The sequence below is a fragment of the Vombatus ursinus genome, unplaced genomic scaffold (genome assembly GCF_900497805.2).
Source record: "Vombatus ursinus unplaced genomic scaffold, bare-nosed wombat genome assembly UNPS02014863.1, whole genome shotgun sequence".
Taxonomy (NCBI): Eukaryota; Metazoa; Chordata; class Mammalia; order Diprotodontia; family Vombatidae; genus Vombatus; species Vombatus ursinus.
In genome coordinates, this window is record NW_020954641.1 from 27,133,449 (window position 1) to 27,159,882 (window position 26,434).

Below are 26,434 nucleotides of genomic sequence, written 5' to 3' on the forward strand. Positions count from 1 at the left end.
CAGCACTCTATCCACTGAGCCACAGAAATTACTCCGAGATTTAAAAAAAAAAAAGGAATGACTAAAACTTTTAAAACATATAGATCTTTCTGTGAGATCAAAATGACAGTGAGCAAGGAACTGGTCTTTTATTCCCAAGCAATGTGCCCATATTCATTTGAATATATTAATTATTTTTCCAATAGCTGTAAAATATAAATTCTTTAAGGGAAGAAATTTTTTTTAATTATCTAACCCTCTGATTACCACTGTGTTCTGCACATATTACAAATACAACGGTTTTTTGTTTGTTGAAATGTGCACACATTTCGAGACAGCAGTAATAGTGGCCAAATATTCCCTTAGTATCTCTATGTATTGAAATCTTCTTCCTTCAAAACTCAGTTCAGATGCCACCTCTTCCATGAAGCCTTAATTGATTTGCCTGCCCATCCTTCCAGATGAAAGCAATGACTCTCTCCTCGAATCTTCCTTCAATACTCTGTTGAGATCTTTCCTAGATTTCCCCACATCCCATTCTAACTTATGTCATACTTATTTGTAAACATGTTGTATTCCCACACACACACTAGATTGTAAGCCTCTTGAAGCCAGGGACTATGTCTTTTTTGCATTTATGTCTCCAGTGCCAAGCTCAGTGCCTTAGGTGTTTGAACATGTATATAATTGAATTGACTTGACTTGAAATGTGTGTAGAGGGGTGAGGGAGAAAAATGGCATCTCATTCCTAATATAGGGTGGCTATGAATAAAGACCATTGTCCTAAAATTAAATCTCTTTGAAGTAAATATATATATATAGTTTTTTATAGAATATGTATATTAATAGAGATATATATAGTTTTTTTCACTATATATGTGTGCATATATATGTTTTAGTAACACTAAAAAATAACACCCATTCAGGCTGCATTTACGTTCTATACAAGCCAATTTTGTGGAGGAGAGAGAAGAAAGAATGCAGCTTATATTTGGACTACTATGGATATTCTGGTTTTCTTTTCCATGCTGTTTTCAATCCTTCTGTCAATCACATGAGTATGTAGTATCCTAAAGGCTAGAAACACTGTGCCCCTCATTATCAGAGGGGAAAAAAGAAAAACAGTGCCAGTTTGCTTTAGTCAAGTAATAGAACAATATCCTATTTATACAATTCCTGAAGGTTATTATCTCTCTACATCTGCTGTTCTGGGGAAAACTTTTTTAAAGGGGGTTTGCATCAAGCCAGAATAAAAAAGTGTAATCTAGAGAAAGTCTCTTGAGAGAAACAGTCCTCTCCCATCTCTCCCTTTGGAAAGGCCTAATTGTCTCACCTTGCAGCTTACCCAGCCACATAGACAGTCTCTCTTCCACTGGCTTTGGGCATATTTACTTGAATCCATCCCTTGGCAGGCAGGCACTGGAAGGGCTCTGCGGCTATGTTCTCAGCTTGCCACTAGACTGTAAATCCCATAAATACATTTGGTTTTCGTTATTCAGGTCATTTCTGTATCTCTCTCTGACCTTTTCTATATGCTCACAGCTGAGTCAGACTGGACTATAAAAGCTGGCTCATCCACCTGGCCTATGTTCAACTATATGACTGAAACAATGGCTCACCCTCAGGGTGCCAGATCTGAAGGGAACAGCAGAGGTCATCTGGTTTAAATCCTCATTTTGTAGGGGAGGAAACCTAGACCAGAACTTCCTATCCAGCCCCCCAAACCTGCTGCTCCTGCTGACTACTATTTCAGTCAGTAGCCCCCCTAGCCCTCAATCACCTAAGTTCAGAAACTTGGTATTACGTTTTGTTTTTCCTTCTTTCCTTTCTTATATAGAAGGAGGCAGTATGGAATAGTGGGAAGGGCACCTGTTCTGGAATCAGAAGACCTGAGTTCAAATACTGCCTCTGATGTTTACTTCCAGTGGGACCCCAAAAAGTTGTTTTCCCCCCTTGGCTTCAGTTTTTTCAATTGTAAAAAAAAAAAAGGTATTGGACTAGGCACCTCGGTGGTCCAGTGGGTAAAGCACTAGACCTTGGAGTTAAGAAGACCTGAATTTGAATCTTGCCTCAGACATTTATTAGCTGTGTGACCATGGGCAAATTACTTAATCTCTATCTACCTCAGTTTCCTCCACTATAAGACAAGGATAATAAGAGCACCTACCTCCCAGGGTTGTTGTGAGAATCAAATGAGATAATATTTATAAAATGCTTTGCAAACCTTAAAGTGCTATATAAAGGCTAGCCAGTGTTTATTAGGTAGTCTGTAAGATTCTTCTACTTCAATGCCATGCCCTGATGATTCCCCCCTAACTCAACATCTCTGGAATCTCTTCTTCTTTCCTACTGCTGTCACCTTAATATCAATTTTCATTATGACACATCTGGACTATTGCAGTAACTCCCTCACAGGCCTTCCTGATTCCCTTCCCTCCCCATGCCAATCCTTACCACAGACAGCAACAGACCAATCTTCTTAATGCCTAGATTCATTCAGATCACTCCTCTCCTCAAAACCCTTCAGTGGCTCCCTATTGCCTACCAAGTAAAGTTCAGACTTCTTATCCTATCACTGAAGGCCCTCCATGATCTGGTGCCACTCTAATCTGTTACCCCTTCCATATACACAATGATCCAGGCAAATCATATGCCTTACTATCTCTAGAACAACCTTTTTCCCCTCCCAAGTCTATGCCTTCATTTACCATTTACCGTGGTGACATCCCCTCCATTTTCCCTCATTCCCCACCATTCCCATGGTAGAAACTTACTAGCTCTAATGCCACATTCTCTATGAATCCTTCTGATCCCTCTAGTCAGTAATAAGCTTTGACCTTTCAGACTTCACCTAGCACTTTGCTCATAGTTCTCTCTTATCATATATCATTTTACATTAATATTATTCTATGGGTATCATATACTTCTTGCTAGATTGTAAGCTGGCTGAGGTCAAGGAATAAGTCTTATGTGATCTCTTTATCACCCATAGCACCAAACACAGTATCTAGCACAGAGGTGAAATAGCCTTCCAAGAGTAGGGCAGTGAATTAGTGGTCAAACTGAGAATGAACACCTGGCCTCTTGATCCTCCATCTAAAGGCCTTTCTACCTACTTACTGTCTTGCTTCTATTACTCAGGTGACACAAGGACATCCCAGGAAATATTTGACCAAATGAGTTTTCCTAATCACTACAGGATTCTCTCATGCCATACAGCCTGTCTCAGCTCTGTTTTCTATCTAAATTTGAATATATGTGAAAATATCACTGAGAGGCAATGCAGCATAGCAGATAAAGGACTAACCTTGGAGACAGGAAGCCCAACTATCCCATCTATGTGATCCTCATTGCCTCAGGTAACTCTCTTAGACATTGCATAGAAAGTGCCAATCTGCATTAGTAGAGACGTTTACTCACAAAGAACTTCCTGTACCAATGAAATCAGAGGTCAGGGCCAAAATAAAATAAAATAATCTCTTACCTGAAGTTTCCGCCGATCATCCTAATAGTGAAAAGAATGCTACACTCGATCTTTACCCATGGTGTAACTAAAAACCACTTGCTTCCTTTCTCTGAACCTATTTCCTCATCTTTAAAATGGATATAATATTTGCTCTGGCTAACTCACAGGGTGAAGTCAAAAAAGGACTTTGAAAGCTCTTAAGCCTCTTGTGAATGGGAATTCATAACATGATTGCCCTACATCCATTCATTCAATAAAGTATGGGCTAAGCCTTGGGCAAGGCACTGAGGATGTAAAGACAAAACAGTTCCGGTTCTCAAAGAGCTTACAGTCTACTGGAGTGTAGGGGGTAGCATTTCGTATGCGTCTAGTTTGTCTACCTAAATGCTCCGCAAATTCCATGAGGAGAGGAGCAATCTTGCCCTTGTCGAGTCAATAAATCAAACTCAAAACAAATCAAAATACAGAGGAAAAGGCATCTTCAATTGAGATAAAAAGGGTCACAAACCTGGTGCACTGTCACATATCTAAGTACATGAGTATCCACCAAGAAAACTTACAGAAAGGATTAAAATACATTCAAGAGAAAGTAGGGGGGAAAGGGTGGGAGGAAGAGGGGGCAGGGGCGAGGGAAGTTCATGTGAGGAGCTAGGCCTGGTTTTGATGTTCCAGCCACCTTTGGCAATCTGAGCAAAAAAATCCATTTCATTCTGGTTGTTTTCTCCTTCATGATCCAAATTGTCACAAACCTTAATAAGAGTAAAAGGACACTTGAGTCACTTTGGTAGCCTACTAGCCTAAGTTAGTTTTTGTTCATAGGATAAACCGAGCTTAGATCCCACCTGGGTGGAGCCCAATTCAACCTAGTAGAGAATAAAGTGCCTTAAGAGCAGGAATGCTATCACAATCCTAGGATTCTCTAGTGGGTGGGGCTTCTCTTACTATCCAGATGGCCTTTTGACTGAGAAGAGAATATTACCTTTGAAATTAATAACATTTAAATTAATTTTCCTAAGCCTTGGGCAAGGCACTAGGGATACAAACACAAAACAGTCTCAGTCTCAAAGAGCTTATAGTCTGCTGGAGTGAAGGGGGTAATGCTATTATTTCTTATGTATTGTTTGTCTACCTAAATGTTCTGTAAATTTCAAGGGGAAAGGGGTAATCTTGTGTTTCTGTATCTTTACAGAACCTAGCATAAGTCTAGGCACATAGTAGGTGTTCAATGAATCCTTGATGGTTGATTCATGACTATATTTATCACCTAGACCTTTCTCAAGGGAATGGAGCCACATTTGTAAGTTCTGTTCAAACCATTCAAAGAAATTATGTATGTAAAGTGCTTTGTCAACCTTAAAGCATTACATAAGTTAGTTATTACAACACTTTAATGGATTTAAGATCTCACCAATGTAGATAATAATGTTAACTGGCATTTATATATAGTGCTTTCAAGTTTGCAGAGTGCTTTACATATGTTAGCCCATTTGAGTTTCACAAAACCCTGTGAAGTCACTACAGCAAATAACTACTACAATATAATCCAAATATTATCCCCATTTTACAGACAAAGAACTCAAAGGTCTAAGAGGTTATATGACTTATTCATCCATGATCACAGAGCTTGTAAATATTGGAGGTAGAATTTGAACCCAGGACTGTGTAATCCGAAATCAAATACTATCCATTATACCAAACATATTTTTTTTGCCATATCCTTCCAAAGATATAGATCTAAACCCATACATATTTGCAAATCCTGTGTGAATTATATCCATTGACTTCTATTTTTGTCTACTGGGAATCCACCCAATGCGCTAGAGTTTTGCTCTAGTAAGTTAGCCAGTAAACATTTAAAAGCGCCTATTATTTATAAGTTCAGTCCCTGCTCTCAAAAGAGTTTACAATCTAAGGAGGGGAGATAACATGCAGACAACTACATACAAACAGGCCATGTACAGGATAAATTGGAAATAATCAACAGAGGGAAGGCACTGGAATTAAGAGGGATCAGAAAAGGCTTCCTATAGAAGGTTGGGATTTTAGCTGGGACAGGAAGGAAGCCAGGAAAGCCAGGAAACAGAGAGGAGGAGGGAAATCATTTCGTGTGTGGGAGATGATAAGCAGTGAAAATGCCTGGAGTTGGGAGATGAAGTGCCTCTAGTTCTCTTGATGTGCTGTGGATACCAATCAGTGATCACACACTATTGTTGCCGTTGCTGCTGCTGCTGTTATATTGTTCTCTTCTTCTTTTGTTTTTTAAATAAGAGACAGATAGAAACAGTTCTGAGACAAATTACCTTTGATCTTCTGTCCCGAAAGTCTTTGGTACAGTGTAACGTTACTAAAGTATTAAAACAATTTAAGCTACTTAAGGTCAAAACTGCACTAAGACATTTGGGACACTATGTATCACGCTCTGTAGACTATTGAACAAGTGAATAAAATAACATTTTTGTAAAAGTATTAAGATACAAGCTCATTTTCTATAGGGTTACTGAAAGCATCTTCAGGACAACTCCAATAGTAGTCAGGATGACATGATATATGCACCTCATCCTATTCCCATACAGTTTTGATTTATTTTGCTAGGATTCTCTACTTCTAAAGTGTTTTATTCTACACAGCTTAGAGATTATGGGTATTTGGTATAGTGACAGCTATTAAAAGTATTGTTCTTAAATTTTATGGATCAATGACATGTCTAGGAGATTGCGAGCAACATTTCTGTCTGTGATAATCCTCTGGTTCCAGTACAGTTTATTGGAGTAGTCCTCAAAGATATTTTAAGGTCTGTATTTGTAGTACGGGGATTTGTCATCTGTCGGTGAGCTTCTGATTCACCCTTCCAGCTTCTAGGTTGTATCTTGCTAGGAACATGGTAGTTACTAAATCTTCACAGTGAACAGTGAAATGCTGCAGAATTGTTTGGGGGGGTTTGTTTGTTTGTTTTTACTATTTCTTTGCATAATCTGCATTGATCACCAACTCCAGGTTTTTAAAGATAACCCTTCTATAATTTTGGTGGGGATAACCTGGTCTTGAATTGCCATCGGAAGCTCCTTTGTTTCCAAAAACAACTCTGTGGGATCTGACTTGGTTTTTGACATTTTTGTTGACATATTATTGGCTGAGTTCATTTGGATGCAACTCTTGGATTTTAGCCATTTCATAAACTCTTCCAGAGCTAAACCAATTTTGTTTACATTTGACATCAATGGCATGTACCTGTTATCAGCCTTTAATATTCTTGGTGCAGTGATTTCTGCTTGTTCCAAAAGTAGTTCTATAGAATTTTTTTTTAACCTTCTATCATGTGTTACAAGAATACACTTCCTCCTTGGTGAAGTGTTTATCTTTCCAGAATTGCATTAGGGTGGATGGCCCTGTGTTCCATTCATACTAGATTTTATTAGGATAATTTTCATGTGTTATAGTATATTTCATAATTCCAAAATTTACATTAGGACTAATATTGCTTAGGTATTAATTGCTTTAAATGTGTTCTTCACATTGATCCAATTTGCTTTTAGGATACCAAAAAGTCACTTAACATATTTGGATACAGATTTTTCATTATCATCATCATCATCATCATCATCCACTGTTCCCTGACCAGCTGACTCTCATACTTAGCCTTGTTGATAAAATCACAGTAAGGGTAGATGTTCAGTCATTTCAGTCATGTCCAATTCTCCATGACCCCACGTGGGATTTTCTTGGCAAAGATACTAAATTGGTTGCCATTTCCTTCTTCAGCCCATTTTACAGATGAGAAAACTGAGGCAAACAGGGTTAATGCCCAGGGTCACACAGGTAGTGTGGCCAGATTTGAACTCATGCCTATAAGTCTTCCTGACTCCAGGCCTATCCCCTGCCCCATCTAGCTGCCCAGGGATAGGTAGTAAGGCATTAACATGTTAAACAAAATGCAAAGACTCTTTATAGGTCTTATCACCTCTTTATAAAATTTGAAGTCTTCTTCGATAAAATTAAAGAGCAGTCAGCTATTGGCTGGCCAAAGATAAATCATATCCCATAGGACCTTTAAAAAAAACAGGAAACACTCTCAATAGAGACACAATCACAAAGAGTCAGAGGAGGAAAACAGCTCCCATGGACATGAACTCTGGTAGCAGAGGAGAAAACTGACCAGATTCAAAAGAGAATTGGCCTGGACAGTCAAGGTTTGAGCTGAAAAAGTAGACCAAAGGGAGCCCAGATGATGAACTGTCTAGCTACATCCAAGGGGGAGTATCTTAAAGGCACCACAAAAACAAAAAGGACATTAGAGCCTTACAGTGCCAGACGCATGAGCTGCCTTGACCATATGTAATCCCTACATATGTGTCTCATTACCAGTGTATTCTAAGTCTATGCCCACTCTTTCCACTAATGCCATATACCTATATAGGAGTCTATACATTACATTTATTGTGGGAATGTTTTGTAACTATTATGATATCTTAGTAAATGCCTTTGTTTTGAACTAATTGTGTACCAGCTAACTATTAAAGGTTGGAACACTGGTGGGGGCCCATGAATTATGGTTGTAAAAATATGAACCCACAGAGTACTCTAGAACCTGAGGTTATCAGTCCACCTCTCACCCCCAACCCCCACCAGGGACCAAACCTGTAAACTGCAAATGTTGAGAGGGTGCACTACAACTACTATTGTTGTTGCTGCTGCTGTTATTATTATTATATGATATTTTTTGTTGTTGTTCAATCATTTCAGTTGTGCCTGAGTCTTAATGACTCCATTTTGTGGTTTTCTTGGCAAAGATACTGAAGTGGTTTGCCATTTCCTTCTCCATTATTGTATGATAACAACTATTAAAAAAGAGAGAGAGAGTGAGACAGAGAGAGAGAAAGAAGAAAGGAAAGAATAGAGGATGTTTCATCAAATGAATCAATAACCTCCTGGATTCACTGTCAACAGAAAAGTTACCATACCCCAGCAGCTGGGCCCTACCTCAAGAAAACTCAGACAAACAGATGGCTTCAGGATCAAGAAGGAAAAATATGGTACAGGTAAAAGTCATAAAAAGAAAGTGTTAGAAGGCTAAGAAGACTCCATATACTATGGATGGGATTAGCTATTTCTAGGAAACCTTCCCAGAAGTAACCCTCCTCACAGTGTGATTTGGAGAATTAAGAGGCATCCTTGCACAGTAGAGAAAAGGGTGGGTGTTAGGAGACATAGATTTGCATCCCAGTTCTGCCACATACTAGCTGATGAAAAATCAGAGTTGGCAACATTTTTAAACACCTCCTCTGTCCAAGGCTAGACATTGATAATGTATATACATATAAGGCATAGTCCCTGTGCTCAAGGAGTTTCCAGTCTAGTTGGAAGATAGGACAGTTACAGAAGAAGATTAAATCAGAGTCTGGCTAATGTAAAATCAATAAACCAGATCACACAGATTAATTGAAAATGTGTCTGTGTAATAGGTACGACATCTCCTGTCATGCTTAAGACACAATGACCAATCTTTCCTCCCCAAGTGCCTCCATTTTACACCGTGACTGCCATCTTACTGTTTTCATTTCTCCATATAGCATCATACTTCACTTCAGTATACCTTTATAATAAGTAATGCTTCCCAAGTCACAGTTTACTTTTTCATTAGTTATATCTGAGGTCCACTGAGAATATTTGGCATCTTAATCTTTTGACTTGTTTGTTTAATTGATGATTTTAGCACCGCTGTCATTTTCCAATCCACTCCCTCTGCCCACACCACCCAGCCCCCAGTAGAATCCTCTCTCATAACAAAATATAGTTAACCAGAACAGACTATCATGAAAATGCCTCATTCCGGTGCACCGGAAGTACACTACATGTCCACTGAGAGGAGGAAAGGTAGATTTCATTATAAGACTGAATATTAAATCTAACTTAATTCAATAAACATGTATCAAACCCCTACTATTTGCCAAGCACTGTGTTAGACTCTAGGAATATAATGACAAAAACCAAAACCAGGCCTGCCGTCAAGAAGCTTACACTCCACTGGGGAGGCGGGGAAGAGGTATACATGTGCCCTTGGGTAGACATTAAGAGTGCAGACACCAAACATACAGTGAGCTTATGGCCCCCATAGGACCAACCTGAAACAGCTTGCCTGGCCTCCTCTATGTATTTAAGCTACAAGAGTTAAACCAAACCTCCACTGAAGTCACCCCCATCCCCTCATGCCTGGAAACCAGAAGGCTATGCCAAGCAACCAATCAACATTTATTAAGCCCTACTATGTGCCAAGCACTATGCTAAGTACTGGGGCTGCAAAAGAGACAAAAGACAGTCTCTGCCTTTAAGAAGCTCATGATCTAATAATGCCAGGGGAGTACAATATTTGGCAAGCCCCATCAGGCTGCTAGGGTTCTGAGCCTGGTGACCAGTAAATAGAACTGGTCCAAACATAATTCCATTATTCCTATCTAGATTTTTTTGGTTCCTTGGGCCTACTTTAAGCACTCCATTTTTTTCTAGAAGCAATTTACTATACCAATAAAGTCATACCTCTATCAATAATAGCTATGAGAATTATAGAAGTGTAATAACTACCCAAAGGTGGGGGAGCTTTCACAGAAAACATGACTAGGAAATATCTCCATTGATTCCTCAAACCTATGTGCAGAATAGGAATTTCTAACACTTTTGCTATGCTAAAGAAGGAAGCTCTGAGCCATCCCTGTGCTCTTAATCAGCTCCTACCAGTCTCCCGGTTTTCATTTGGAAAGTCCCAGACATGTATAAATATAGCAGCATCCATGTGCAGTCACACTGTGCCTTACAGTAAACAAAGCTGGTGGGGCCAAAACTCAGATTCTCAACCATAGACTCTTATTCCACTCCTGTTCTCAGGATGCATAAAGGACTGAAATGGATAAATGAATGTGGGGAGAGGAGGAAAGGAGAAAGAATGACTCCAACCACTGTGAGTGGCTTTGGGCAAGTGACCTCATACTCCTGGTGCCATTTTAACAAGACAGGAGCCCTCTTAGGGACACTAATTCCTCCCTGGATCACTGCCTTCTAGAGCAATAACATAAATCCATCTAACATTTAAGCAAAAACATATTGAGCTTGGCAGATTGGAAAAGTGTATGTTTGCCTCCTGCCGTTATAAGGTCACCCATTCAAGACTCAGCTAGGGAGGGCAGCTGGAAACTAGATGACCAGATGTAAAGGGGCTCATAAAAATACAGTCAATGGAGTTAACCTTTGAAGATAACCAAAATAATAGGAAGAATGAAGCCAGAGTCTTTTCCACAGAGTGGATGAGGACTCTCTACAGTTACAAAGAAAAAACAAGCTAAAGTGTTCTATAAGGCTGTGAACAGATATGACAGTCATTTCACCCCTAGAGAACTCAAGGGGCAACTTTGTTGAAGGCATTCATAGTTTGCTCATTGCTTAGTCTGTTGAAGTAAAACAGAGAAGCAACACCTAGGGCCTGAGATGTCAGTGGCACAGTACATGGAATGCCAGACCTGGAGACAGGAAGACCTGAATCAAAATGACTTCACACACTTCCTAGCAGGGTGACCTTGGGCAAGTCACTTGACTCTGTCTGCCTCATTTTCCTCATGTGTAAAATGAGCTGGAGAAGGAAATGGCAAACCACTCCAGTATCTCTGCCAAGAAAACCCTAAATGGGGTTGTGAAGAGTCAAACATGACTGAAACAACGGAACAGCAATGAGATGTCGAGATTACGGTCAGCTACAAGCTGTGTATCTTTTCCATAGTGTTGTTCTGGTTTTTTTTAATCCCAGAATGGCTTCCCTCTGACTCCCAAGGCCTTCTACCCATAGTACTTACTAGTTGATAATAGAAGCCAATTTGAGCCCAAAACAAACATGACTAGAAAGGTCAGTCAAAGAGGAATTTGTTTGAATTATTTCTTCACTAAGCATAGATCATCAGCAAAATGCAGTGGAAAAAAAAGATGACTTTGGGTTCAGAGAACATAGGTTCAAATTCTGTCTCTGACACTCACTGCCTGTGTGGCTTTGGAAAATCTCTGACCTCCAGTTTTCTCATCTGCAAAATGAGGGAATCTGATTACATGCACCTGATAGAGGCAGTTGGTGGCACAGTGGATAGAGCCCTGGGCCTGAAAGCAGAGAGGCCTGAGTTCTAATCCAGCCTGAGACATTTACTGTGTGACCTTAGGCAAGTCACTTAATCTCTCTCTGCCTCAGTTTTATTATCTGTAAAATGAGGATCATAATAGCACCTATTTCACAGAGTTATTGTGAAGACCACATGAGATAATATTTGTAAAAATCATAGTCTGGCACATGATAGTTATTATATGAATTCCCCTCCATTCCCCTGCATGACCTTTGTGATTTTGCTACTGTGGGCAGCTAGGTGGCACAGTGGATAGAGCACTGGGTCAGAAAGTCCTGAGTTCAAATATAGCCTCAGACACTTCCTAGCTGTGTGACCCTGGGCAAGTCACTTAACCCTGTATGCCTCAGTTTCTTCATCTGTAAAATGAGCTGGAGAAGGAAATGCAAATAACTCCAGTATCCTTGCCGAGAAAACCCCAAATGGGCTCACGAAGAGTTGGATATGACTGAAAATGACTGAACAATAAAACAGACAACCTCTAAGAGCCCTTTCAACTCTTACTCTGTGACTGTGCCTTGAGAAACAGAGAGATTACAGGTATTCTGTTTGGCAAGTGACCTGCATCTCACAGTTGTTGACAAATCTTTTACCATCCAACCTATACACCAAGGATTAATTCATTCAATTCATTCAATAAACATTTACTATGTATTTTCTATGTGCAGTGAACTGTGATCAGCACTGGAAATAGAGAAATGGAAAAGCTGCATTGTTCTTTCCTTCAGAGAGATTACAATCAACTAAAAGAGTGAAACATACAATTCAGACCTCATAGAAAGCTCGAGATGGTATGAAAGCTTCTAGGAAGGAAGGATCTGCTTCCCAATGGGCAAGGGACCAGGAAGGGCATTTTGGAAGCTGTGGCACTCAAACAGAGCTTTGAAAGATGATGGGCAGATGGGGAAAGAAGTTTTGGTTCCTTCCAGGCAGTTTGAGGGACAAAGAAAAGTCCAGTTAGAGTGTGTGAGGGCAGAACTATCAAAAGTTTGGAAAGGTAAGATGGCAGCAGATTTTGGAAGGCCTTGAATGCCATTCTAACTCATTTAAATTTTTATCAGGATGCAACTTGAAGCCACTGAAGTTTGGTTGTGTTTTTTTGTTTTGTTTTGTTTTGTTTTGAGTAAAAAAGAGTGGCATAACCAGATTTATGTCTAAGGAAGACTATTCTGGCAATTTTATGCAAAATTGGTTGGAGTGGGGAGAAAATACAAGCAGAAAGATTTATTCAAAGGCTATTTCAATAGTGTAGGTAATGACAGTAAGGTCCAGGGTGGTAGTAATGGGAATAGAAAGGAAGGGAAAAGTGAAATCAATTAGATACAATAACTGATTAGGTGTAAATGGTAGAAAGAAGTCAAAGATAGAAATAAGGATTCAAACATTACAGAGTGGGAAAATAGTGGTGCCACAGATAAAAAAAAATAAAACACAAAAAGGAATAGGTTCAGGGAGAAAGACAGGCTTGGTTTTAGGACATATTGGGTTCAAGGCTCCAGTAAGACATCCAGATGCAGACGTCCTATATGAAGTTGAAGATATGGGTATATAGCTTGGAAGAGAAGTCAGGGCTGAAAAATATAGATGCTAAAAGGCAATAGAAGAAGCCAATTAAAATCAGAAAAGGGGAAGGGAGGGAAGAGTATACCAAATAAATTTCTGCTACTGATGTTGTCTTTAATGACAGTAGTAATAGCTAATATTTATATAACACTTTAAGGTTTACAAATCACTATGTATGTTTATAAATATATCTATATATACACATATGTGTGTATATGCATATGTGCATGCATATACACATATAATCTCATTTGATCCTCACAAAAACCTTTTGAAGTAGTAGTTTTATCCACATTTTATAATGATGAAACTAAGGCTGAGAGGATACACAATTTGCCCAGGGCCACACAACTAATAAATGTCTAATATAACTAAGTGAATGGTGAATAGAATACTGGACTTCAAAGCAGGAAGACCAGGTTGGAATACCACCTCATACACTAATTAGCTATGTCACTCTAGGAAAATGACAACTTCTCTGAGCCTTAATGTTCTCATCTGGAAAATCAGAATAATAGTAGCACCTACCTCAGGGATCATTTTAAGAGTCAAGTGAGATAACATATGTAAATTATAAACTTTAAGTACTATGTAATTTTAGCTATTGTTCTTTGATAGGATTCCAACTTGAATGTTCTTGATTCCAAACCCAGTCCTTTATCCACTTTGCCTACACCAAGCTACCATGAGTCATTGAGAAAATATATCAAGGTGTTTTCTGAGCATTCATGTGTGCGTGTGTGTGTGTGTGTGTGTGTGTGTGTGTGTGTGTGTGTGTGTGTTCATCTTTCCTCTGGGAAACAGAACCACCATAAATATTTGAAACCCTGATGTTTCTCAGGGCATGTCCTAGGTGTAAAATAGCACCACTTCTCCAGGGACCCAGATGAGCTATGAACTTGAAAGCAACAATTTTCTAATGTCACTGAGACATCTCTCATATAGCTGTGAGTGTGTTTTCTTTCTGTTTTTAAAAACCGCAGGCAAGAATGAAGAGCAATTATAGAACATGACTGTTATGGAACATTTCTAAACCAATAGAGAGGACAAATATAATGAATTCAGAGAAACATGGAAAGATTTATATAAAGTGATTCAAAATGAAGTAAACAAAACCAGAAAATACACACACACATACACACACACACACACACACACACACACATGCATGCGTGCAACTACAATAATGCAAATGGAAGGAATGAAACAAAATGAAGCATTCTGTGATTATTACAAAAGAAAAGAAGGGGCAGGCTAGCCATCATCCTCTCCCTTTGGTCACTGGATTTCTTCTCCATCAGAAATTCTCTGGTAATTATCAGATTTTTTATTTTTGAGCATTACCCTTTCTGGGGTAAACACCTCAAATATAATTATAATAAATAATTCACATTTCTGTAACACTTTAAAGTTTACAAAGCACTTTCCTCACAACAAATCTATGGTTAAGAGTAAGACTTATTATCCCCTTATTACTATTCCCCTAATGGGGAAGTGACTTGCTTAAGTCATGTAGCCAATAAATGGCACCATCAGGACATGAAAGCCTAGGTCTTTGAATTCCAGGATTAATATTCTTTCCTCTATGTCACACTGACTTATCTGACTGACCTCATTGTATGACCAAAACACCCTCTGAACATAATTTTCAGATGAAAACCAGTACATTTTGTAATGAACCTTGGGCATGGAGTGGACTTCACCATCCAATCATCTTGATAAAGTGTAACACATTAGGATGACATATTAGTCATAACAAATTCTAGATACCAAGACAAACACGGAGCACAGGTCTATAGAGCTTTCCATGAAATTGAAAGGAGTAAGTATGTTCCAAGCTATGCCACATGCCACTTGGTTCCCTATGGCCACATAAGAGGCCATTTCTGGTTCCATTGGAGGAGAGGGCAGTATTTTCAGCATTCTGACTTATGTTTCCTGAGAGGAGAGTACCTTCCCTGCTTTCAAAAAACAAATGGCAGTGGAAAAAAATCAACAAGCAACAGTGAACTTGGCAGGAAAGAATCCAGTGACATATTTTATTCAATTAAACCCACTCTCTCTCTCTACAGAAGTGTTTATGGGCTCTGGTTAATGTAGCATAAGCTAGTATATGTGTAGCTACTGATGCTCCACAGCTAAGCCTAATGTACCAAAGCTCTCTGCAAGTAGTTGCCACTGAGCCTAGCTACCATATCTCCTGCTCTTCTCTAGCTTTTACTGTAATTATCCCCTTCCATAGCCACTTATCCCACCCCATCCTCAAAAGCCAAAGGAAAATCAAATGAAGTGTGACAGAGGATGGCCATCTTGTTTTACTTTGTTCTGACTCTGTCCTTGTTCCAAAGCTGCTCCTGAGCCACTATATGTAAATTTCACCTAGAAGTAAATTTGCCTAGGACTTTGGGTAGATACCCAATAGTCACTGAGTACTGTCTTGCAGCTGATCTTCTTTGTGCATTCCCTCTGAGAATGACCCTTGAGTCCCTCAGCCTGAAATCTCTGGTTATAGCAATGAACCCAAAGGAAGTTTGTGCCACATCACTCAGTTTAACAAATAATTTGACTTACCTTACCCTCATGACATTTAAATATCAAGTGGTGTTTCAATATGAATCAACAATGTTGTATAGGAGACAAAATACTTAATTCTACCATAGGCTACATTAAGAGGAATAGTGCCCAAAGGAATAAGGGAAGTGATCATACCAGCCCTGGTTATATAATATTTGGAACATTGTATTCTACATGTTAACAGAGACATTAACAACTTGGAGAAATGAATGTGGTTTTTAAAAAAAGTTTTATGAAGTCTATGTAGGAGAAAAGGTGCATACCACAGTAGAAAACGTACAAGGGATCAAAAAATAAGGAAGGAACTATGGGGAATTATATATCAGGGAACCCAAATACTTAAAGCTTTCACTCATCCTCCTCACTTCTAGTCTACCTTGTTGGTATAGTCAGTGCAAAAAACTCAATAGTCTTGTCCTTCAGGGCCTATCTGTGGGGTTCTCATCCTGGTTCCCCAGTGGCACTGACTCAGCATGAATGCCACCACCCCTGTCCCACAGGTGATAGAACACAATGAAGCATTGATTCTGCCTCATCACATCAAGGAAGAGAGAACAACTGAAGAGTAAGAGTGGGGGGATATGAATACATGGCAAAATAGCAACAGTTAGAGGAAAAGGGATGTCCAGGCCTATGGAAAAGTACATCAGAAACTAACCTCTTCCAATAGAGTTTACTCTGGACAGGTTCCCAGGCTTCTTCAAACCTCTATTTTAAGAAGACAAAGGCTTTCAGAAGTCTATGTAGAAGAAAAAGTTTATGCCACAGTAAAAACAAAAGGGAGAGAAGACAAAAAATGAGGAAGATGAACTAATTAAAGCACAAGAAGAGGGCTGAAAAACAAAAAGACCAAGAAAGAATGTCTAGGTATAAGCCTAGCTCCCAAGTAGATAAAGCAAAAGTGAGGTCCATAAAGACAGAAGGAAAAATGATGCCATTCAAAAGAGGACCATAACACATTGAACTAAATATTATTTTGTGAAAAAAAATGAATCAAAAACCCTCAGTGAAAAAAAGAATTCTATTAATTACTCAGAGGTCATGGGACTTTAGAAAGAAATTCCAGAATGGTTCAAAAGAGAAACAAAACTTTTTAATGGTGATATTAGGATATAAATCAAGTTGGAAAATGTAAGTCTTCAAGAAAAAAAAATAACAAAGGTAAACAGAAGAGCTGACAAATTAGAACACACAAAGGATAGGATCTCCCAAGCAGTAGATGCACTAAATAAAGAGAATGAAATATTGGAGTTCCATAATACAGAAGTGGATGAAAATGTAGCAGAAGAAAATCAAAAGAAAGCAACTTTTAAAAACCATATGAATTCTATAAAAGCCCAAGTAACTGCCTTGAAAAAAGAATGTGCAAATACAGCTTAATACAAGCAGGAAGAAAGACAGTCCCTGCCCTCACAAGGGGAAGACACATAAAAGGAAGCTGAAAGGAGGGAGAGTGGTACCCATGGGGACATTGTAGAATAAGTCTAGAGAGTCAAGTACAAAACCTAGAGAGGAATGAAGACTTGGGTGGCCTGGGCATCCTTCTAAAAATGGAGGTTTTGGGAGGAATCATCCAATCAAAAAAAAAAAAAGAAAGAAAGAAAGAAAAAGCCTGCAGGGGTTGAGGGTACTAGCAGTGTTAGAAGTCCAAGAGTGCAGTGAAGTTTCCAGGTAAGGAAGTTCTGTAGTATGGTAGAGAAAGTCTGGAGAGTATGATCCAAGGTATTAAATGCCATATCTAGGATTCAAATTCAAGTCTTTTGATTCCACATTCAGTTTTCTTTCCACTGAACCACAGAGAGAGACTCTCCCCTTCAGGACTTTCTTGATGTAGTAGAAATGTGGTCAAGCTCCCAGGACAAATTTCTACCAGAGATAAACACCAAACTTGAATCTGCAAGGAATATAATGATTGAATTTCAAAATTTTCAATGCCAAAAAAACTTGGAGACAGCCATGAGAAAGACTTTCAGCTATGAAGGAGCCTCAATTCAAATAATTCAGGATTATATTTTAGTCACAATAAATCAGAGAAAATGATGAAATAGGATAGTCCCAAATCAAAACAGCTTAAGATGCAGTCCAGAATAATATATTCTGCAAGGCTCAGGCAAATAAGTGGGGAGGGGCACCCTCCAAATAGAAGAAATACAAGAAAAGTAAACAGTACAATTATCAATAAAAGATTAAGCAGTGGAGTCAACTTTCACATATATGATTCTAGGCCATTGTTTAATAATAAAAAGAATGTAGATCAAAGAATAAATACCAAAAAAAGGGATTAAAAGTATGTAAGTGATTAAATATTTAAATGGATCTTAAAGAAAAAGGAGTCAAGAAGAATTAAATTAATCTTTTATGGTCTAAAATTCCATGGACCTCTTTAGATGAGTCAGTGTCTTGGGATGGAAAAGAAAGAGGAACAACATAGTGGGAACTTGTTTAATCAGAGAGAAGAAAGGCAAGAGTTAGCAGCCAGAGATCGAAGAAATAAGAAGTTTATTTAGTCTCTCAACAAGTCTGGAACAGAGGGATAGAAGGGAAAGTAGGGCAAGAACAATAGAGAGGAGAGATTTAGTTGGGGGTAGAAATGGAAGTCAGCTCTTACTCTAGATTAAGAAAAGAAAGGATGCCACTAAATAAAATCACCATAGTGGAGGGATAGGAGAATGTCTATTAAAAATAGGGATGACATAATGGTTTCAGCTATGGGGAATGGACAAAATAAAAGACCACCTTCTCCAAGAAAGGATTACAATTCCCAGTATCACATCCCACTTTAGGAGAGAGGCATATCGGTCAATAAAGTAGGGTAATACCTAGGATAGTGGGGAGGATGGAAAAACGTAGATACTAGTCCTTGTCATGAGTGACCATTATAAGTACAGAGGGTGATACTAGCATCATGATTCAGGATACTGAGGTACCTATCACAAATCTCTGTTTCCTTTATAAACTGATGCTATTAGTAGTGAGGTGCAGCAAAAGATCCCATCAAAAACAAAACAAACCATTTTGGAGAGCAATTTGGAACTATGCCCAAAGGGCTATAAAAATGTGCATACCCTTTGACCCAGCAATAGCACTTCTAGGGCTATATCCCAAAGAGATCAAAAAATTGGGAAAAGGACCCACATGTACAAAAATATTCATGGCAGCTCTTTCTGTGGTGGCAAAGAATTAGAAATTGAGGGGATGCCTATCAATTGGGGATCGGCTGAACAATGTGTATTATATGAATGTAATGGAATACTATTCTGCTATAAGAAATGATAAGCAAGCGGATTTCAGAAAAACCTGGAAAGACTTATATGAACTGATGCTAAGTGAACAGAACCAGGAGAACATTGTACAAAGTAATAGCCACACTGTGTGATGACTAACTTTCATAGACTTAGCTCTTCTCAGCAATGCAAGGATCTAAGACACCTCCAAAAGTCTCATGATGGAAAATGCTATCCACATCCAGAGAAGGAATTATGGTGTCTGAATACAGATTGAAGCATACTATATGCTCTTTCTTTTTCTTCTGTTTTGTTTTGTTTCTTCTTTCTTGTGGTTCCTCCTATTGGTTCTAATTCTTCTTTACAATGTGACTAATGTGAAAATATATTTAATAGGAATGTATGTGTAGAACCTATATCAGATAATGTGCTATCTTGGGGAAGGAGGGGGAGAAAAATTTAAAACTCAAAAGCTTATGGAAGTGAATGTTGAAAACTAAAAATTAATTAATTTTAAAAAATGAAATTAAATAATACACAAGCAAAAGGGAAGATAGAGCAAGATTTGCAGATGCATTAACATAACAATTGAATAAAGGATGGAGCCAAAACTGGTACTCCAGAGGTTCTACCTCTCATGAGGAATATAGGCATAATGAAGAAGAAATATAAAAATATAGAACTCAGGACAGAGTAGAAGTGACTTGAAATTAGGAGAAAGACAAAGTAACAAAACTTCTTGGAAAAGAGTTCTACGCAAGAAAGTTACTGAAGCTAAAAGATTGTTGGAGGGGAAAGATTTCTAACAACAAGCTTATTCAGTCTGAGAAATATAAAAGATTAGGGGGATAAACAAAGATAGAAAAGGAAATTAACAGCTTAATTCAAGTGACTTGGAACAGGACAGATAACCTGAAGTAGCTGGGGAGAACCTGTGGAAACTGACTAGAATGAAATTCTTGTAAGCAAAACTAATTTCAGAAATGAAGTGGAGATTTAAAAAAGGAAGGGGGCTAAAAATCAATACAAAAGAAATAAATGGAGACCACAAACCTAACAATCATAATATTAAATATGAATTCATTGAACAATCCAATAAAAAGAGAGTGGAAGAATGTATAAGAAAGTATTGCAGACACTCACTAGCTGTGTGACCCTGGGCAAGTCACTTAACCCCAATTGCCTCACCAAAAAAAAAAAATTATCGCAGACCAACAAGGTACCTCAGAGGGACTGGACTCCATCATGGTCATGCCCCCAGGAAATTTTATTATCAGAAACTCATCATCCCAAGAGATCAGATCAGCAGGGCAAAGAACTCCTCCCAAAGCCTTCTTTTAAAGAGGGTTCCCAGGCCAGCTATCTCTTCATTTCCTAGCATATGTACTGCTCTCTAGGACCGAACACCATCATGACCATGCTCCCAGGAAACCTCATCACCAGGGAAATCATAATCACAGAGATTGCATGAGTTTTGATACTTACACTTCATTAATACCGTCTGTACTCTCTGCCTCTCTGTTTGGCTGGAAGAAGAAGCAAAAACTCCTTCCAAAACTCCCATTTAAAGAGAATTCCCAAGCCTTGTCTCTTAATTTCCCAGCTTGCACTGTATGGACTAGACTCCATCATGTCCCCATGTTGTGTTGTCTTCCTCTATTAGATCATAATCTCCTTGACAGCATGGGACTGTCTTCCTTTTTCTTATTTGTATAGCCAGGTCTTAGCACAGTGCCTGGTACATAGCAGATGCTTAGTAAATATTTATCGACTGATTGATGACTTTAAGTTTCAAAAGAATCAAGATGGGCAGCTAGGTGGCACAGTGGATAGAGCACTGGCCCTGGATTAAGGAGGACTTGAGTTCAAAGCCAGCCTCAGACACAAAACACTTACTAGCTGTGTGACCCTGGACAAGTCACTTAACCCCCTTGCTTAAGCAAAAAAAAAAAAAAAAAAAAAGAATCAAGTTATATTATAACAAGGATTCAGTTTGAATGGGCAAAATACATTACTCTCTTTAAGTGAACTGTCTTCCTTTCTCAGACTCTTGAAAAAGTTTCATTTTATTCTTGGGTTTGCTGATGTTTGGGTGTTTGTTTCCCAGAATAAAGCATCTTTACCTGTGTTTTATTTATTAAGCTTCACCCTCCATTAAGTCTCTCCCCAAGAAGGTTTTCTCTCAGTACCACAGCTTCATCTCTCTCTTGACCCACTGCTATGAGAAGATGGGCCACTATTCTCATTATTTTACTATTAACTTCCACCGGAAGGGCTTACATTGTCTCTCCAAAAGAGTGTGTCTGTATACAAAAGGGATTAAATCCATTCACTGGCTAATTTTGGCAACAACCAGTAAATTAAGAGATCATGCCTTTATGAACCCCTCTATTTGCCACCTAATGATTTAGCTGTACAACTATGTCTCAATTAGTGTGAATAGTAAAGGCCCTGCAGTGGTCACATTATTTAATGTACTTTTTTCAAGAGCTCTCAGTAACAATAACATTAATAGCATTCAATTTATGTAGCACTTTGCCATTTACATTTTCCTCACAAGGACCCTCTGAGGAAGTAGGGTAAATTATTAACATCTTTTTACAGGTGAGGAATGTGAGGCACAGAGAGGGGGGATGGCCGGATCAAAGCAATATAACTAACAAACACCAGAATTGGATCTTGAACCCAAATGTTCTGACTACAAGACATCTGCTTTTTTTATACTACCACAAGGTTAAAAAAAATAGCCTTTATAACAAAAAACATAACAATTTATCACTTTGCCAGCACCAACCAACTCCATTATGTTGTGCTAACAATTTTTAATGTTGGCAGAAGGCATCAGTTAAATACAGAAACTGAAGTTCCAGATAGATAAATCAGCAAGGGCATTTTCTGATTAGTGGTTTTCTGATAACTAGTGAACATCAAAAGTTTGATGGATGTTATTAAACGATGTTTGCCACTATGATCGTCTGAAATTCTCCTCTCTGATTATAACCTCTTGTCATTTCCATCTCTGAGAGACCCCCAACTGCACACCTATAGAGGAGAAATCATATTACTGCTAAAAAAAATAGCATTTGGCAGCAAAGAATAGTTTCAGTTCCAAGTAGACACCCAATAGAGATTGGAGATGCCTGGCAGAGAGCACTTCAGTGAAAATATCCAGCAAAGTAGCATGTTAATATCACCAGAGGACATCAGTACATCTGCAGCATCACAAGTGTGTGTTACTATAACCTTGTGTTTTTCCTGATCACACATGTGTCTAGCCACACTTACACCCTACACATATAACACTTCATGTATGTTCCTTGTATGTTGTCCAGTAGTAGGATTGCTGGGTCAAAAGAGTATGAGCAATTTAGCAACTTTTCTCACATAATTCCAAATTGATTTTTCAGAGCAGTCAGATAAGTTCACAGCTCTCCCAACAGTGTACTAAATGTGCTTGTCTTCCCATAGCCTTTTCAAAGCTATTTTCATCTCTTATCATCTTTGCAATTTTGACACATATTAAGTGATAGTTCACAGTCATTTTAATTTACATTTTTCTTATCAACAGAGATTTTAATTATTTTTCCATATGTTGGTCTCTATCACTTCTTCCTTTAAAAACTTCAGAACTATTTAGAAAGGAGATAGAAGCATTTTTCTTTGGAAAACTTTTCTGAATGAACAGCAAAACATCCTTATTTTATTTACCTTCAGAAAGAGTTAGACCAAGTGAAATTTACTGGAGTTTTGCATACAGTTGTTTCTCATTATTTCCTCTTTTGGTTTATTTATGTTTGGGTCACTTTAATATGCACTCCATGGCACCAGTCACAGATAACCCAGAATATCAAAATGCAATAGATCAAACACTACATGCTATACTCAAAAGTTGTGATTATACGGAATCAGGATGGTTGTTAGTCACTAGAATAAATTTGCCTTTTCAGGAGGTGATTGCACTGAAAAATAGTAACACTTTTGGAATAAAGTATTTCAGAACTATATTTAAATCCACCATGGTTTATCATCCTTGTATTTAGAATATACCCAAAGATCTAGAATTCCCTAAGGCTGGGAACAGGTGAGATGGTGGGAGTATCTATGATTGAAGCTTAGATTCCCAGGTCCATCCTTATACCAAAAGCTGATGTCAGAGTTTGATGAGTGAGATTGTCCTGCTCAGAGTGAATGCACTAGTCCTAGCTCTTCCCTTAACCATCTTCATTGCCTTAATCAAGTCACTTCCCTTGTCAGAACATTCATTTCATCATTTGTAATTTGAAGGAGTTGAACTAGGTGGTCTTGAAGGTCCCTTCTACCCCTGCCATTCTCCCAACTCTAACATTCTATCAAAGAATAAGGCTCTTTCCAGTTTGTAGCTAAGGTCACTTTCAAATGTTACATTCTCCGTTCTGTTCCAAGAATGAGAGCTGGAATTTATACCATGCTTTAAGGTTTACAAAACACTTTACACATCTTAATCCAGTTAATGCTCACTGCAATCCTATGGAGTAGGGACTATTATTATTGCCATTTTGTAGATGAGGAAACTGAGGCAGATAGAGGCTAAATGATTTGCCCTTACTTATAATCATTGTCTGAGGTAGGATTCAAACTCAGGACATCTTGACTGTAAGTCCCCCAGTCTATCCACTGCATTACCTACCTGCCTTAATCTTATAGCTCACAATCTCATAGCTCAAGATCTCCCACAGTTATAGGCACTCTATTTTTTTAACATCCCTTATTGATTCTGCAATTCTATGATTCCATAGGGTTGGTTAGAGTGAGGATTTCCATTACTGAGACCAAAAAAGAGAGGGGACATTGTATCCTGCTTATTTCAATAGCACTATGATTGTGAATAATTGTGGAGATAGAAATGTGGTGTTCCCAGAGAACAATGCTGTGTGTAGTCACAATAGACAAAGCAGGTTAGAGATAGAGGCAAGGTAGAGAGTGAGAGAACCACTCATGGCTATATTTGCAAAGATGGAAATACGACAAATAATTTAGCAGATTCCCCAACTCTGGCTTCTTCCTTGTTTATCCCCCTTAAGTGAATAAATCAACTACCTACAAAATAATTTTCAGACCCTCTGTAACAACTTCATTTTTACTAGATATTAAAAAATCTGAATTATTTTTTCCTTTCTTTTTTCCCCTTTCTATTACTGAAAAAAAAAATGCTGCAGACTACTTTATAAATGTTTCTTTAATGAAGTGTCTGCCATGTGCCGGGACAGAGGCACCATCGCGTGTATGGCCTATTGGATCAAGCACAGGCCTTGAAGTTAGAAGGACTTGGGCCCAAGGCTTAACTCTCAAATACACTGCCTGTATGACCCAGTCAAGTCACTTAACTTTTTAGTGCCCCAGGCAACCTACTAAGATTGTGAGATGCAAAGTAGGTGTAGATCTGAACTGGTACAGGAAAAGTCCTTCCTGGCACACCAATTAAATCAAAGGTCCAGTCTGAGAAAAAAAAAAATATGTGCCACATCCTGTGCTAGGTGCTGAGGTACCAAGACAAACACAAAACTGTGCCTGCCCTCAGGAAGCTTACACACTATGGAGTGAGGCAGGGGAGCAACATGTACCCCCCAAAAAGGAATTACATAGTTTATTGAAAGTAATTTTGGAAGAAGAAGTTACTTGCAACTAGTAAGATTGGTATAGATTTCCTGTAGGAGCAAGCATGTGAACAGACCATTAAAAAAAAAAGTAAGAAATAGTTTTGTGAGGTAGTATGAGGTTTAGAAGGAGTGTGTTCCAGACATGAGGAACAGCATGTGCAAAGGCAGAGCTGAGTAAAGGAAAAGCATTAACCACCTCGAAACATACTTTCAAGCTTGGCAGCCCTTTAAAGCTCATCTAGTCCAATTCCCTTATTTTACGAAGGAGGAAACTGAGGCCCAGAATGATCAACTGACTATACAAGTAGCATGAAGGAAAGCCAAGATTCTAGCCCAATTCATCCAACTCCAGCTCTGTGTTCCTTCCACTACCCCCATGCTATACCACCTAGAAATATTACAAAGCCTAATTCACTCCACTTGGGTGAAAGACTGGAGCTGTCAAAAAGCCCCTCAATGCTAAGCTATCATTTGGGAATTAATGCTTGTCAAATAGAATAAGAAATCATCTCTGATGCATTATGCCTGAGTGTCTGGGTCAGAGTGGAGAAGGTTCCTCCTCTCATTTTATTCATTTTTCTACAGGTACAAAGAGATGACATCTAGCAGATGGTGGCTTTTAGCATCAAATAAGCGCTTATGGCAGCATTTACTTCCAACAACAAAATATATAAGGTTCCAATTGGCCATCTGTTTTGTAATTTTCAAGCGAAGGACAAGGAGAGAGTTTCTCAACTCTAATTCCCAAATTCACTGACTAACCACTGCCATTATTAAGTACATACATTATAAGCAATTCCCAACCTATACGGTTGTTGTCTAAGTTCCTGCATATCCTAAGAGGATTTTTGTCAAACAATTATACCAGGTGTCGCTGTAAACATCTCAATAACCTAAAAAATAATAATAATAATTTTTTTTTAAAAAAAGCTGTTTGCAATTCAGCACCTGAGTTGGATTTGCCATTAAGAGCTCAATTTGCCTTCCTGCATAATTCTTTAACTTGAGAAAAGACATTTCCATTTGAAGAAATATGGGAAAATGGAGTGGAATGACTAGATCTCACCCCAGTGGTTCTCCCAAAACCCCCAATTCCCTTCCAAAGCAAAACAAGGTGAGCAAAGAATGAGAAATAAGCCCAGATGCTACATAGCAACAAGAAAAACAGACTCTTGGCATCTTTTATTTAATTGAAAAAATCATAAATGCCAGGCCCAGAAATATTCCACAGACCAATTTATCCTCACTTGCAGGAAAGAATGAAGCTGTCAAAAACCTGTCAGGGCCTTTGTTTTGAAAAACACTTATCATAGCTGAAGAGGGAGCCATCTTAAGTGGGTTTGAGGGTTTCTGAGAGGTTGGTATGGCTACTGGAGGGACCAATATAATGGAAAATGGGCCATATCTATGTTAAAGGGAATTAGGAATCTGGTTAGAAAGGAAATGGATGCCAGTATAATAAAAAATAATGATACTCTCTCGTAAAGGTGTCATTTCTCAAATATGTAGGGAACTGAGTCAAATTTATAAAAATATGAGTCACTCCCCAATTAATAAAAGGCTAAAGGATATTTGAACAACCAGTTTTCAGAAGAAATCAAAGCTGTCTTTGGCCATGTGGAAAAAAATGTTCTAAATCACTATTAATGAGTGAAATGCAAATTAAAACAACTCTGAGGTACCACCTCACATCTATCAGATGGTCTAATATGACAGAAAAAGAAAATGACAAATGTCAGCAGGGATGTGGAAAAATTGGGACATTAATGCACTATTGTCGTAGTTGTGAACTGATCCAACCATTATGGAGAGCAATTTGGAACTATGCCCAAAGGGCTATCA